A 12,542-nucleotide genomic window follows, 5' to 3' on the forward strand; every position below is an offset into this window, starting at 1 on the left:
TTGCTAGATTTATTCAAGTCAAACTTCTGCTTCAGCCTGTCCTGCTCATCCTCTGCTCCTTTTAATGACCATGTAAAATTATTGTCCCCTTGGTCAAAGAGCCACCAGGGTGCCAACATGCATGGTAGTTGAGCAAGGTATATTTCTCTGGTCTGTTCAAAGACATCAACCTGGAATTCCTTCCAGCAAGGAATACCATGAAAATATAGCTTGCATTCTCCACCTGGAAGGCAATCACAACTGATAGGAACCTAAAGTCACTCCATATAGCCTGCACCCATTGTGTATCAGTGCTTCAATGAACAAGAGCCCAACACCAAGCTCACACGGGGACAAACCTCGCAAGTCTCACCATCCTCCCAAGGCCAGGGGCAGCAGGTGAAATCTGTCTCCTGCACACATTCACCTTCTATAGCACCACTCCTAAATTATTGAATGTGGTTGCAACTGGTCAGGAAAATTCTGAATATCTTAAGACTTTACTAAAATGGTCAATGTCTCTACTCCCTCCATTTCCCCTAACATAGACTGCTCATTACAGCACATGGGCTTCTCTCCCACCAAGTTAGAGAAGTTTAAAGACGTTCTTGTCCAGATCGATGGCATTGGCAGAATCAAACTTAAGAACAGTGTCTCAACAATATAATAAATCTCCTCTTTCTTCACTCTTCTCCATATCTTTCTCGAATGGTACCCTTCCTTCATCTTGGAAAGTTGCAAACATCACCTCTATTTACAAGGTTACAATTGTGATCCACTCAACTACAGACTGGTGAGCCTTCTCTCCATCACAAGCAAAGAGAAGGTAATTTATCATTGCTGTATATCTCAAGTATTATCTCTTCTTTCGTCTGGTTGGATGGATACACTAATTCTCAAATGGAAGATCACAGCCATCTCTCCAGATATCTCTCAAGCTTTTGATGTTCTGGCTTTACATCATGTGCCATCCACTAATGGTATTTAAGGGCCCCTCATTGAAAAGTTATCAGATTTTTCTTTTTCTGCAAGCAGAAACAATGGGTTGCTTTTGATTGCATTCCATATGAAGATCCATCTCCATCTCCATCTCCATCTCCATCTCCATCTCCATCTCCATCTCCATCTCCATCTCCATCTCCATCTCCATCTCCATCTCCATCTCCATCTCCATCTCCATCTCCATCTCCATCTCCATCCCCATCTCCATCTCCACCTCCCTCTCTCTCTCTCTCTCTCTCTCTCTCTCTCTCTCTCTCTCTCTCTCTCTCTCTCTCTCTCTCTCTCTCTCTCTCTCTCTCTCTCTCTCTCTCTCTCTCTCTCTCTCTCTCTCTCTCTCTCTCTCTCTCTCTCTCTCTCTCTCCCCTGCTGGTCGTTGGTGAGTCGTGTGTGGGCGTGGCGTCATGGCGGCTCCGTGTGTGCAGCTGTGAGTACTGTGCTGTGTTGGTGCTGTTCCTATCCCCTTTTCGTTTCCCTCTGTGTCACTGTACGTGTTTGTGGAGCTTTTTTCTTTTTTTCCCCGTTTTTATTTTCTCTTCCTGCCGAGACGAGAGAGGGAGAGCATGCACGGTCGTTGGTGAGTCGTGCGTGGGTGTGGCGTCATGGCGGCTCCGTGTGTGCAGCTGTGAGTACTTTGCTGTGTTGGTGCTGTTCCTATCCCCTTTTCGTTTCCCTCTGTGTCACTGTACGTGTTTGTGGAGTTTTTTTTTCCTTTCCCCGTTTTTCTCTCTTCCTGTTGAGACGAGAGAGAGAGAGAGAGAGAGAGAGAGAGAGAGAGAGAGAGAGAGAGAGAGAGAGAGAGAGAGAGAGAGAGAGAGAGAGAGAGAGAGAGAGAGAGAGAGAGAGAGAGAGAGAGAGAGAGAGAGAGAGAGAGAGGGGGAGGGAGGGAGAGCATGCACGGTAAGTGTTTTTTCTTTTTCATAAGGCCTTTCCAGAGCTTTTGAGGCCTGTGTTTCCTAGTTGGCAGCTGCCTTATAATCTTAGAAATGCTAAAGTAATCGATTGTTTGTCCCCTTTTAGTTGATTTCAAACAGTGATACATGTTGCACCAAGACCGAGCAAATGGCTAATGGGGATTTATCTCGTAAGCACGGATTATGTTTAGTCCCACCCGAAGGTGTAATGATGGATGACATTCTTCTCAAAATTGGAGAACAGATAGGTGTAGAAAACATTCGTGCTGCTTCAAAAATGAGCCACAAGATTGTAGTTTTTGTTTCACAATCACGTTTAGTCGACATTGTTGTCCTTCTTCCTCTTTCGGCTTGCTCCCGTTAGGGGTCGCCACAGCGGACCAACTGTCTCCATTTCACTCTATCCTCCACATCTTCCATTGACACTCCAACCACCCGCATGTCCGCCCTCACCGCATCCATGAACCTCTTCTTTGGCCTTCCTCTTCTCCTCCTGCCTGGCGGCTCCATCTTCAACATCCTTCTCCCGATATACTCCGTTTCCCTCCTGTGCACATGTCCAAACCATCTCAATCTCGCCTCTCTCACTTTGTCTCCAAACCGTCCTACCTGCGCTGTCCCTCTAATACACTCATTTCTTATCCTATCCATCCTCGTCACTCCCAACGAGAATCGCAGCATCTTTAACTCTGCCACCTCCAGCTCTGCTTCCTGTCTTTTTGTTAGCGCCACCGCCTCCAAACCATACAACATAGCTGGTCTCACTACCGTCTTGTATACTTTCCCCTTCACTCTTGCAGCTACCCTTCTGTCACAAATCACTCCTGCAACTCTTCTCCACCCACTCCATCCTGCCTGCACTCTCTTTTCACTTCTCTCCCACACTCTCCGTTACTTTGGACAGTTGATCCCAAGTATTTAAACCAATCCACCTTCCCCACCTCAACTCCTTGCAACTGCACCATACCACCACCCTCCCTCTCATTTACGCACATGTACTCCGTCTTACTCCTACTGACTAACATTCCCCTTCTCTCCAGTGCGTACCTCCACCTCTCAAGGCTCGATTCAGCCTGCTCCCTACTCTCCCTACAGATCATGATGTCATCCGCGAACATCATGGTCCATGGAGACCTCAGTCTGATCTCGTCCGTCAACCTGTCCATCACCATTGCAAACAGGAAAGGGCTCAGAGTCGATCCTTGGTGCAATCCCACTTTAACCTTAAACCGGTCCGTCATTCCTACCGCACACCTCACCGCTGTCACACTGTCCTCATACATATCCTGCACGATCCTCACATACTTCTCCAACACTCCCGACTTCCTCATACAATACCACAACTCCTCTCTTGGCACCCTATCATAAGCTTTCTCTAAATCCACAAACACACAATGTAACTCTTTCTGGCCTTCCCTATACTTCTCCATCAACATTCTCAAAGCAAACATCGCATCAGTGGTGCTCTTTCCTGGCATAGACCCATATTGCTGCTCACAGATCATCACCTCTCCTCTCAACCGAGCTTCCACTACTCTTTCCCACAACTTCATGGTGTGGCTTAACAACTTTATCCCTCTGTAATTTCCACAGCTCTGCACATCACCCTTATTCTTGAAAATCGGAACCAGTAGACTTAATCTCCACTCCTCCGGCATCCTCTCACTTTCCAAGACTTTATTAAACAATCTGGTTAACAACCCCACTGCCATCTCTCCTAAGCACTTCCATGCCTCTACTGGTATACCATCTGGGCCAACCGCCTTTCCACTTTTCATCTTCTTCATAGCAGTCCTCACTTCATCCTTACTGATCCACCCCACTTCCAGATTCACTATCTCCACCTCTTCCAACCTTCTCTCTCTCTCATTTTCTTCATTCATCAGCTCCTCAAAGTACTCCATCCACCTTCTCAACACACTCTCCTCGCTCGTCAGCACATTCCCATTTGTGTCCTTTATCACCCTAACCTGCAGCACATCCTTCCCAGCTCGGTCCCTCTGTCTTGCCAATCGGTATAAATCCTTTTCCCCTTCTTTTGTATCCAACTTCTCATACAGCTCGTCATATGCCTTTTCCTTGGCCTGAGCCACCTCTCTTTTGCTTTTCGACGCCACTCCTTGTACTCCTGCCGACTTTCTTCATCTCTCTGACTATCCCACTTCTTTTTCGCCAACCCCTTCTTCCTTATACTTTCCTGTACTTCCTCGTTCCACCACCAAGTCTCCTTATCTTCCTTCCTCTGTCCAGATGTCACACCAAGTACCTTCCTAGCTATCTCCCTCACAACTTCTGCTGTCGTTGCCCAATCGTCCCACCCATCTTTACCACCATCCAATGCCTGTCTCACCTCCTCCCTAAATTTCACACAACAGTCTTCCTCCTTCAGCTTCCACCATCTGGTCCTTGGTTCAGCCCTCACTCTCTTCCTCAACCTCACCTCTAAAGTCATCCTACAGACCACCAATCGATGCTGTCGAGCTACACTCTCCCCTGCCACAACCTTACAGTCACTAATCTCTTTCAGGTTGCATCTCCTACTTAAGATGTAATCCACCTGTGTGCACTTTCCTCCACTCTTGTATGTCACCCTGTGTTCCTCCTTCTTCTTGAAATACGTATTTACCACTGCCATTTCCATTCTTTTTGCAAACTCTACCACCATTTGCCCTTCCACATTTCTCTTGTTGAGAAATGTAATTCACATTTCCCTCCCCATCACCTCCTCATCCTCTTTATTCCCTTCCCCAACATGTCCATTGAAATCTGCTCCAATCACCACTCTTTCATCCTTGGATACACTCTCCACCACTTCATCTAACTCACTCCAGAAATCTTCTTTATACTCCATCTCACACCCCATATGTGGGGCATATGCACTGATGACATTCATCATCACCCCTTCAATTTCCAACTTCACACTCATCACTCGGTCAGACACCCTCCTCACCTCCAATACCCTCTTGACATGATCTTCCTTCAGGATTATCCCGACACCATTTCTCCTCCCATCCACACCATGGTAGAACAGTTTGAAACCACCTCCAATGCTCCTCGCATTACTCCCCATCCACTTGGTCTCTTGTACACACAGTATGTCCACCTTTCTTCTCTCCATCATATCAGCCAACTCTCGCCCTTTGCCAGTCATCGTCCCAACATTCAGAGTTCCAACTCTCACCTCACATTCTACCCTTCCCCCTCTCCCACTGCCTCCGGACTCGCCTTCCCCGTCTCCTTCTCCTCCTTCGCCCAGCAGTAGCACAATTTCCACTGGTACCCTGCTGACCACCGGTACCGGTGGCGGCCGTTGGTAACCCGGGCCTCGACCGATCCGGTATGGAAATTCGTTTTGTTGTCCGCATAATGATTTGGCATAGGTTTTCGCCGGATGCCCTTCCTGACGCAACCCTGGTCGCCTCTTACGACACACATGGATATGGTACACCTATTCTAACCGGGGCATACACCGGGCCCAGTACAACTGGTGCTCATTTCGCCGACCTCGGAAGGATGGCAGGCTGAGTCAACCCCCTGGTGTTTTCGACTTGGTATATATATATATATATATATATATATATATATATATATACACATTATATATATATATATACACATTATATATATATATATACACATTATATATATATACACATTATATATATATATATATATACGTCCTGCCGAGACGAGAGAGGGAGAGCATGCACGGTCGTTGGTGAGTCGTGCGTGGGTGTGGCGTCATGGCGGCTCCGTGTGTGCAGCTGTGAGTACTTTGCTGTGTTGGTGCTGTTCCTATCCCCTTTTCGTTTCCCTCTGTGTCACTGTACGTGTTTGTGGAGTTTTTTTTTTCCTTTCCCCGTTTTTCTCTCTTCCTGTTGAGACGAGAGAGAGAGAGAGGGAGAGCATGCACGGTAAGCGTTTTTTTTTTTCATAAGGCCTTTCCAGAGCTTTTGAGGCCTGTGTTTCCTAGTTGGCAGCTGCCTTATAATCTTAGAAATGCTAAAGTAATCGATTGTTTGTCCCCTTTTAGTTGATTTCAAACAGTGATACATGTTGCACCAAGACCGAGCAAATGGCTAATGGGGATTTATCTCGTAAGCACGGATTATGTTTAGTCCCACCCGAAGGTGTAATGATGGATGACATTCTCAAAATTGGAGAACAGATAGGTGTAGAAAACATTCGTGCTGCTTCAAAAATGAGCCACAAGATTGTAGTTTTTGTTTCACAATCACGTTTAGTCGACATTGTTGTCCAAAACGGTTTATTCTTGGGAGATTATGAAACCTTTGTCCCTGTCTCATCAATGGATACTCCTGCTACAAAGATAATATTAAGCAATGTTCCGCCTTTCCTTTCTAATGAAGCGATTCAACAAATGCTCGGTGATTATGGCACTGTTGTGTCGAGAATTATAACGGCCCCGTTACGGACGAGGAACGACAGATTAAAGCATGTGGAATCCTTTAGACGTTTCTGCTATGTTGTGCTAAAAGACGGTAGAACACAGTTGAATATCTCGATGACCTTTAAAGTGGCGGAGCATGACTACAGGATTTTTGCAATGACAGAAACTTTAATCTGTTATAACTGCGGGGCATATGGTCACACCAAATATTATTGTCCTGGCGGTAAGAAAGAAACATATGCTGCAGCTGCTGCAGATGGACTGGGTCATGCAGCTGCAACTACCACAGGCAGGTTGAGTAACGTGACTGTAGAGGCTGCAGGTAAACCAAAACATGTGACTACCCTTGTTGAAAAGGAACTGGGCCACGTAAATATGCATGCCGGAGGAGGATTGGGTCACGTGACTGCAATGGCAGAACCTCCCCTTCTAACAACAGCCGTGTCGGTAGATTTGGCAAACCAGCCACAGATAGACAAACGACATACGTTAAAATGTTCAGGTAGGATTGGAGATGGTGTTGATAGTAATCAAGTTGAAACAGCAGAAGGGCTGGAACCCTTGGAAGGTTTATTCAGTGACGATGATAAAGATATGGAAACTGCTTCAAGGAGAGTTTTGAAACGGCCCAACATAAGCAATGAAAGTAATTGTAAAGGCAGCAAAGTGTTGGTAGTCCAAGAAGATGGTGGTCTCGACAAGCCTTCACATACTGAACAGAATGGTGAGGCACTGGGAGATGAGCTTCCACCCATTGCTAATGTTGAAGGAGATGAAACGATGGACAAGAATGCTTGCATGCATGAAACGGAAAGCTTGGTTATCGAAGATAACAGTCAACTTGAGACGTATGACAAAAAAAAGGAAAAAAAAAACAAAAATTGACAGTGATGAAGAAGAAGATTCCTCCATGCAGTGCCAACAGGAAGAAAGCACCACTTCCGATACAAAAGGGGGTCAAGGAACACAACTACAAGTAAACAACACAGGTGTGGTCCCCGATGAATGGTCCTCCTCCTTAAGTGAAACTTCGGGGTCACTACAGGGGGATAACAAGCAAAACGTAGTAGTAAAGGAGGAAATTGTTAGGTTTCTAAATGAAACCTTCAGGCAACGCAAGGTGCAAATTAAGGATTATTTTCATGATATTAAAGGTTTCATTGCGACTGCAAAACATCTGATACAGAAGAATGACGACTCTGTGGAACTTTCTGGACCACAGTTTCAACGCCTCAGGAAAGCTTTAACAAAAGCAAACAAAGAATTGCAGGAAGAAGCTTCTTTTTAGTGCCTTGTCCTTTCTCACCTCAACTTCGACAATGATGGAGTTAAAGATTGCAACCCTGAACATGAAGGGGGGGGTGTCGAGCCCCATTGCGAAGAATTCAAACGATCCAAGCTTTAGAGAGAACAAAGGCTGATATTATTCTCTTACAAGAGACCCATGCTACAAACACTCTAAAAACTGAGTGGGAGAAACTTTTGAGAGGGCAGTGGTTCCTAAGCGGGTTTCCCACACCCAAGGCTGGGGTTGCCCTGTGCTTAAATCAAAAGTTTTCCGCACAGCAGGTTTCCTTCAAGGAAATACACAAAGGGCATCTTATATCTGTGGAGTTCTTGTGTAATGCACAAAAAATAATTGTGGTGAATGTCTACACTCCGAGTGATCCTATAGAAAGGAAACTTTTCTTTCCATTTTTGGAAGAGTTCATTAAAGACCAGGACCCGACTGCGTTTGTTTGCTTTGCTGGAGACTTTAACTGTACTATTCGCCCAGAAGTTGATAGGAATGGTCATGAGCCCCATGTATCCTCAAGTAAAGGGTTGAAGGACATCATTAAGAACTATTGTTTTACAGACGTATGGAGACTACAACACCCAGACCTGCAGAGCTACACATGGTGCAGATGTCAGGACGGGTTTATATCAAGAGCAAGACTTGATACAATATATGTCAATAAGCCGATGCTAAATGTTATAACTACATCCCAAATTCTACTAACCGGTTTTACAGACCATAGTTTAGTTGTACTTTCCTTTAAATTACCATTGCCATCAACTGGCAGTGCATATTGGACCTTGAATACTCGTCTTTTAAGTGACAAAAAATTTAAAGAATATTTTAAGGCTGTGTGGAAAAAAATTTGCACTTCCAAGTTTGAGCACGCAAACCTCCGAATGTGGTGGGACCTCGCAAAGTCCCAAATAAAATCCTTTTGTCAGAAATATAGTTTATACACAACTAAGGTGGAATCTTACTCAATAGAGTTGTTAAAATCTGAAATTGTGTCTTTAGAAGGGAATAATGACGATGCTGGGAAGGACACACGAGATCAGCTGTTATGGGCAAAGACAACTTTGCTAACTGAAATGGTTAAACAAAGGGCAATAGGTACCTTGGTACGAATGAGGATGAGCAATCTGACACTTGATATGCCAAATAAAGAATTTTTCAAATTAGAGAACTCTACCAAGAAGTCTCAACAAATTCATAGCTTACTCACTCCAAATGGAGTCTTGAAGACATCCCAACAAGGAATCCGGGGTGTCTTAAAAGATTTTACTCAGACCTTTACTCCCCCAGGAATGTAGAAAATGGAATGATACAGGAACTGATTGCTGGACTTCCAAAAATTGAAGAGGACCAACAACGAGTGCTCAACTCCTTAATCACGGCCGAGGAACTCGAAACGGCTATGCGAAGTTTAAAAGACGGGAAGGCTACTGGGATTGATGGCTTACCTGGAGAATTTTACAAGACCTTTTGGAGGGTTATGGACCTCAGTTGCGTGATGTTCTCGACGAAAGTATTCGCGCTGGAGAATTGCCACTGTCATGTCGGAGAGCAATTGTGTGCTTAATACCCAAAGCTGGTGACCTTCAGTTCGTTGAAAACTGGCGACCTGTATCGTTATTATGTGCTGATTATAAGATTCTCTCGAAAGTTCTTGCAAATCGCATGAAAGATGTGGTCGGTTCTATTGTACACACGGACCAGACCTATTGTGTGCCGGGAAGGTCAATACATGACAACATTTTTTTGGTAAGAGATAGTCTTTCTTGCAATAACTGTTTGTTTGATGATTATGGGCTAGTATTTATTGATAAAGCTAAAGCATTTGACCACATTAATCACTAATATCTTTTTCTGTCCTTGAAGGGATGGGTTTTGGAAATTCGTTCATATCGTATGTGAAATTATTGTACTCTGGCACTTACTGCATGATAAAAGTTAACAATAAGCTATGTTCCCCCTTTCCCTTTCGGCGAGGCATTCGTCAAGGGTGTCCTCTTTCTGGCTTATTGTATGTGATAGCGCTGGAACCACTCTTGGTCTCCATTAGGCAACAAATGCCCCAGAATAATGGAGGCGTAGAAGGTCCAAGATTTGTGTTGACTGCTTATGCTGATGATGTTTGTGTATCAATTAAAGACCAAAACAGTGTCTCATGTTTAAGACAATGTTTAGAAAAATTTTCTGCAGCATCTTCTAGTGAGGTTAATTGGAACAAAAGCACAGGCCTATGGTGTGGTCATAAGGATCTATCCTCAATACCACCACCTCTACTCCCACAGGGTATGGTATGGAAAAATGATGGGGTCAAATATCTCGGAGTCTATCTTGGCAATCCTGAGATAGAATCGAAAAATTGGGAGGGTGTGGTTGAGCAGATTGAAAGTCGGTTAAAACATGGAAAGGACTACTTAGGTCCCTGTCCAAGAGGGGACGTAGTCTGGTTATCAATAATCTAATAGCAGCTAAGTTATGGCACAAAATGATTGCCTTACAGCCACCCAAAGGGAAAGTCCTTGCCATCCAGCAAGCACTGGTGAATTTCTTCTGGAGTGGCTACCACTGGCTACAACCGGCCATATTGTACTCTTCTCGGAAAGAGGGTGGCCAGGGCGTGACGGACATCTCTGGCCGAGTCACTGCTTTTCGTCGACAAACAGTGCAAAAACTGCTGTTCACTGAACGACTGCCATGGTGTCCCTTTGCTTTCTTTTTGCTGCAACAGGCTGGAGGATTGCTGTATGACCGACAACTTTTCTTGATTGACCTGGAACAGATTCACCTTGGCTCACTTCCAACATTTTACCAAAGCCTGCTGGAGAGTTGGAAGGGTTTTAGCATCCACCGTTTAATTGATGCTTATAACTGCAGAATGTTCCTCCAGGAACCTCTTTTCTACAATCCATTTCTCCCAGGTATTCCTCAGAGTAATGCCTTGATCAAAAATTTCGTACAAGGACGAGTCAATAAAGTGTGTGATCTCAGAGATTCAGCAGGACTGAAATGGAGATCCGTTGGGGGTAATTGCAGCAAGCCTGGAGTCAAGATCACTTCGACTCGTAGACCAAGTTATCCGAAGTGTGATTAGGAAATTCCAACTACTGAATATTGGTTGGGAAGGTGTTGGTATTGAGGAGGATTTTAGACTGAGGTTTCCCTCAGTTTTTAAGGGAAATTAATGTGCTCCCCCTTGTTCGCTTAAGCAGTGATAACTCCTCCCCCCCTTTTCACTTGCAGACTAAAACTGGGCTTCATGATCTCTGTAGACAAAGACAAACAGTATTATCCCCTTTTGGATCAGCACGTATAGCAAGGTGGTCAGAAAAGCTCGGACCTGGGTGTCCATCAGCTCCATTGTGGCCAGTGATGTACACATTACCGATTTATGGCCTATTAGCAGATATGCAATGGAGACTAGCCCATTGGGCCCTCCCATCCAACACCCTGATACACCTTTTCAATAGCTCAGTGCAAGTCACTTCTCCTTTCTGTGAACACAAGGAGGACCTTTTTCATGCATATGTACAATGCAAGAGAGTAAAACCTCTTCTTTCTTTACTTTCAAACCTTTCTCATGAGCTGTCCTTTCCTTTCACTCTACATAGGTTTATTTTTTGGGGTACCTTTTAGCCCCCCCATGCAAGGATGCTGGGGTCTTGCTTAATTTCTTGGTGGCTGTTGCAAAATATAGTATATATAAATCTAGGAAAATGAAGATTGATAATGGTCATAGGTCCAATGTCATGCCCATTTTTAAAGGGTTTGTTGAAGCAAGAATTAAGTTAGAATTTAATCATTATGTAAGTATGGGGAATGTTCAGCTTTTTGAGAAGAAATGGTGCTGTGGTAATGCTTTGTGTCTTGTGGATAATTTGGAATTGGTGATAATCTTGTAATGATTCAATGGATGAAGATGCCTTCTTCCATGTTGCAATCAATAAACGGTTTTGCAATCTAATATATATATATATATATATATATATATATATATATATATATATATATATATATATATATATATATATATATATATATATATATATATATATATATCTCTCTCTCTCTCTCTCTCTCTCTCTCTCTCTCTCTCTCTCTCTCTCTCTCTCTCTCTCTCTCTCTCTCTCTCTCTCTCTCTCTCTCTCTCTCTCTCTCTCTCTCTCTCTCTCTCTCACTCGGCACGCACGTGCAAACGCAAGGGGCTGTTGCTCCTTCAACTAGCGTTACTGCTTCAGTCTCTAGCAGTACGTGTGGAGCCTGCTTGCTTTCTCTCTTCTTATCATCTTCTTCTCCTTTCTCTAATGTATTTTTTTGGGGTATCTGTGTGTATGAACTGTTGTCAATGCTTTATCGATTACTTGAGAATTGAATTGGTTTCCTCTTTGTTTTCCACTCTTGTACATTATCCTTTTGCTTTGTTGCATTGAATTTTTACCCTTGATACTTTTTTTTTTTTGGTAATAAAGGACATAAAAGTCAAAAGTCTCTCTCTCTCTCTCTCAGTCTCAGTCTCAGTCTCAGTCTCCCTCTCTGCGTCTCTCCCTCTCTGCGTCTCTCCCTCTCTGCGTCTCTCCCTCTCTGCGTCTCTCCCTCCCTCTCTGCGTCTCTCCCTCCCTCTCTGCGTCTCTCCCTCCCTCTCTGCGTCTCTCCCTCCCTCTCTGCGTCTCTCCCTCCCTCTCTGCGTCTCTCCCTCTCTCTCTCTCTCTCTCTCTCTCTCTGCGTCTCTCCCTCTCTCTCTCTGCCTCTCTCTCTCTCTCTCTCTCTCTCTGCCTCTCTCTCTCTCTCTCTGCCTCTCTCTCTCTCTCTCTGCCTCTCTCTCTCTCTCTGCCTCTCTCTCTCTCTCTCTGCCTCTCTCTCTCTCTCTCTCTCTCTCTCTCTGCCTCTCTCTCTCTCTCTCTCTCTCTCTCTCTCTGCCTCTCTCTCTCTCTCTCTCTCTCTCTCTCTCTCT

At 44.5% G+C, this 12,542-nt stretch overlaps 1 protein-coding gene and 1 long non-coding RNA gene across 4 annotated transcripts in view; one reads left to right on the forward strand and one right to left on the reverse strand.

Annotated features, from left to right (window-relative positions):
* The window catches only part of LOC147015980 (atrial natriuretic peptide receptor 1-like), a 206,338-nt gene that overhangs the window by 134,058 nt on the left and 59,738 nt on the right, over window positions 1-12,542 (reverse strand). The window lies entirely within an intron of this gene.
* Window positions 5,603-12,542, forward strand: part of LOC147015981 (uncharacterized) — a 45,283-nt gene continuing 38,343 nt past the window's right edge. The window contains exon 1 of the long non-coding RNA XR_015049960.1: window positions 5,603-5,658. This is a non-coding gene — a long non-coding RNA (uncharacterized LOC147015981). The remainder of the gene's footprint in view (window positions 5,659-12,542) is intronic.

The sequence above is a fragment of the Eptatretus burgeri genome, chromosome 12 (assembly GCF_056783735.1).
Source record: "Eptatretus burgeri isolate ZD-2024b chromosome 12, Ebu_testis_v1, whole genome shotgun sequence".
NCBI classification, from domain to species: Eukaryota; Metazoa; Chordata; class Myxini; order Myxiniformes; family Myxinidae; genus Eptatretus; species Eptatretus burgeri.